Source organism: Etheostoma spectabile, chromosome 23, assembly GCF_008692095.1.
Source record: "Etheostoma spectabile isolate EspeVRDwgs_2016 chromosome 23, UIUC_Espe_1.0, whole genome shotgun sequence".
Lineage (NCBI taxonomy): Eukaryota > Metazoa > Chordata > Actinopteri > Perciformes > Percidae > Etheostoma > Etheostoma spectabile.
The window spans coordinates 16631912-16636038 of record NC_045755.1 but is presented as its reverse complement, the minus strand read 5'-3'; the positions used below and the strand labels follow the sequence as shown (position 1 = coordinate 16636038).

The 4127-nt window shown below is 40.1% G+C and overlaps 1 protein-coding gene across 4 annotated transcripts in view; it reads right to left on the bottom strand.

Moving 5' to 3' along the window:
• Positions 1 to 4127, bottom strand: part of syt1a (synaptotagmin Ia) — a 186634-nt gene that overhangs the window by 87667 nt on the left and 94840 nt on the right. The gene's annotated exons all lie outside the window — the stretch shown is intronic.

Below are 4127 nucleotides of genomic sequence, written 5' to 3'. Positions count from 1 at the left end.
ATATATATATATATATATATACTGTACATATACATAGCATGCATTAAAATCAATAAAACGGATCAGCCAAGCCATAACTGACGCATACATCCCCTTTATTACAGTCAAAGCAGATTAATCACATTGATTTGTAGTGTGAAGCATGTTGCTATGGGAGATAGTGTTTGTCTTAGGTATGAAGCACTAATGCTCAGCAAGGAAAAGCTACAGATTTGTAGTCGTGCACCAAGAGAACTAATATGCCAATCTGCAATGTCATCAAATGCTGAGTGAAAGAGCCCAAGGGGTGCGTTTTTTATGTAAAGTTCCCATTAGGTAGTGGTGGTTTAACTGAAATATAGCAGTTATAAGATATAAGGATAAATCACAAATGTAACAAACAACTACATCTAGTTTTAGGAAATTCGTATCATCACATTCCCCTCACTCCCACTCGCTCTGCTTTCCTTTGTGACGAGAACAGAGCCTAGACGCAAAAATATAATATTCATTTCACATGGCTGACATAAATATGAGAATAAGAGAATAGAAATGAGTCCATAGCTTCCTAGACATTGCCAGTGTAATAGGTACCTAAACCTTAAATATCTAGATTGTAGACATAGAAGTTTATAGTCACAATTATTAGCCACGAATACGAGGACACAATGGAATGGTACCGAGGCTATAATATTTGAATCTTCAAGTTACAAAAATATGTTTCATCAATATTTTTTTATGATGCAATTTGTTTTTTAGGTTTTTGATACCTTTTACCATGTCTGCTTTCTCAAAAAAGTGTTATTCTTTGTGTGTTTGCATGATTTACATCTAATATTCTTTCCTTCTTTTCTAATTAATCTAATATATCTATATCTACAGATTGAACGTCTTTCTCTGCCTGGAACACCTGGGACAACAGTTGAAATAAGTCCAGGACTTTATCATTCTCACCCTAATATGTTATATTTTTCTAAATATGTAAGAATGTTATACATAAACGTTCATTAACTCAAATTTAAGCTGCTAAAATAACTGCGCAAGCAAACAAAGAATGCTTAAGGGAACTACAAACGCACTGTGGCAAAGAAGCACACACCTTGTTTGTTAGCTCTACCAATGTGCCAACTGTTGTAATTATTTACCCAGGCTACCTGGTTAAGTGCTAAGCAATGTGGACTTAAGTAACAGTCAGTACAGGTTAGTAAACACAAATAGATTAAAGCTAATAAATATTCACACACTGTTGTGACTGATCCTTAGCTAGAGAGCCTTCTACAACCAAAATGTGTAAAAACTGTCAGTTCCCTATGCATTTAATATAATAACTATATGAATATTATTTACCAACAAGACAATATCCTCCATAATATATCTGCTTTGACACCATGCACGTGCAGTATGTCTCATTATATTTGCCGTCCTTCCTGAAGTCTAGATTTCTGCCTGATCCTCGGCTATATGGACTACTGGTGCTGTCCACAAGAGGTGGTGCTGAAATGTCACCCTCCTCTGCCTTGTGTCTTTCCCTCTGTGCAGGAGCGCTGTCTGTGGTCCTGAATCAGCGCTGCATGGCCAAAGCACAGAGGCTCTTCCAACAGAGGGGGAAAAAAATATGATTTTTGCTGGCTGGGTTACTGGGTGGAGCAGCATGGGCATCGTATCAGCCGGGTCTGTCTGTAATAGACAAACAAGCCAGAGTCTCAGCAGGCAGGGAGCTCCACGCCCTGTTTGCTTCAGAGCTGTCACATGTGACAGCGTCATCTGCAAAGGGATGGGGGTGCTGGCAACCTGAATACATCCCTAAGATGGATATAAAACATGACTGAGGTTGGGGTACCATGGAATATTGCCAATTTTGAGGAGAATGATCTCAGTAACTTGTTTTGCTCACATTTGTGTCTTACGCAGCCAGTTGCATTTGTAACACAAAAGTGAGTCTTCTAGCAATTAAAAGCATTTCCTGTCCTTTCTACCTGAAGTTCATGCCTGTGTTTTAACATTCATTCCAACACATTGGGAATGTGCATTCAGCGGGATGTTGTGTAAAAAGAACGGCTGATCCCTGCTCGTGAGAGGCCAACCTCTCTCCGCCCTGTCTTTCCCTGGAGTGGAAAAGCCAGCCAATCAGAGTGGATGAGGCAATGAGTCACGGAGAGAGCACACTGTATCCAGTGGACCGAAAGGAGCCGATTGACGCTCTGGGCAAAGAAAATTGTAATGTCAACGGATGGAGTGATCCGGTCAGAAGTATTGCACACACCAACACCCTCATACAAGTAAAGCATGTACAAATAATATTCTTTTTGGGGAACAAATTCAACAGATTTAATAACAGTTTTATGTTTCTCTCTCTCTCTCTCTCTGTCTCCTTATAAATATAATGAGGCAAGTCATTACTCTCAAATGTTGCCACCCCTTAATAACTAACCAAACACCCACTGTAACACTGCAAGGTTGTGTGAAGGTCAAAATTTGCCTAGATCCAAATCCACCTCCGGCTGAGCTGTGGTTAAGCTTCATAATGGTACAGTACACCACAGTACTGTACGTGTCACAGAAGGCTTTTCAGTCGCTAGATAAACAAACACTGTGTGAATGGGCCGTGAGAATGAGTGCTAGAGACGCTCGTTAACTATTGATGCAATGGAAGATCTCACAGCTGGATACATATACACCATGGACACACACATGCAGTACGCACAGTAGTTGTTAAAGCAAATGACAATGCCAGTGGGCCCAATATTTTGCAAGGAAATGATTCAGTTGTCCTTATAAAGAATTATTTAAATATGCTTCTATAAACGACTTTAAACGTACATTTAATGCAAACAATGGCAACAATATGGAAGGTGAGCAGATTGTTCAGGTTTACAATGGGATGTGCAGTACAAATCCCTCTTCCACGGAACAAAAAAGGTGCAGTGGAGGTGAATGGGATTTAATGGACCTTGTGGGAGAATAAAGGATCTAAAAGGTGGTGGGAAAATGAAGTCAAAATGGAACTGAAATCCAACTGAATTAGTTTTGCGTTTGAAAAGACTAGAGCCACGTGTTGGCTTTCATGGATTGTTTCAGTGTGAGACAATAGAATTAAATGGACAATGGCTATTTGAAGCTCCAAAATCTAGCAACCTTCACTTCTTTCATGTTTGTAAATGATAGAATAAGAAAAAAAAAATGTTATTAAGAACAAAGAAGCTTTTGTTCAGCCTCCAGCCCTCGGGTCTTTTTGTTTAATAGTTGTACTGTACGTAAGCATGCATGAAAGGAGGGAGGGATTGGAAGGAAGAGAGATTGACTAGTTAAATTCAGTTAAATCTGGGGATAACGATAGATAAGGAATGACAAAGAGGAAATGACAAACAGCAGGGATGGCTATGTAGTGATTCGATTAAAGTATTACTTCTCATTAAATGACAAAGAAAGCAAGCCCTGGGTTAGGACTCCACGCTATCATACTATAGATAGAACTTCTAAATACGGCATGTTTTTTTTCTCTTTTCTGTAGGGGAATGGCTGTCTCCTCGGACTGTACTGCTGTCACCATGGCCAAGCTGTGCCTGAGGAGCAGCCGTTGATCTGGAGCTCGACCTAACCCTTGTGGTCGTGGGACCCGTGGGAGTGTGCTTACCCCAGCCTGTCACTAATGCCATGGATCCCATCAGCTGTAGAGCCACATTCAGCCAGGTCCCGCTCACAAATGTAGACAAACACAAATTGCTCACAAACTAAAATATCGTGACCAGTGTTCAAGCATACTGTACAAAATATGAACCACACAGGAAAATTGATTACTTGTGTTAAAATGGCAACTCCGATCTCTAGTAGAACATTTAACAACACACTATTTGAGGGCAAAAAAAGAACTGTTGCAAAACAACAACACAGAAAAAAAGTCTTTTTACTCTTTCCAGTTTCTCCTAATTTTATCTGATCTTTCAAATGTGAGTTTTCTCCCCCTTTTCCATAATCTTTGTCATCGTAAATGTGACATGCCCTGACATCTGTCGGCAGACACTACACCTCCTCATCATCATCTTCCTACTCCCGCTCTGTATGACCTGACTTTTCCAGTCACAATCACATTATAGTGTCCTATGACTACAGCCAAGCCACACACACACACACACACACACACACACACA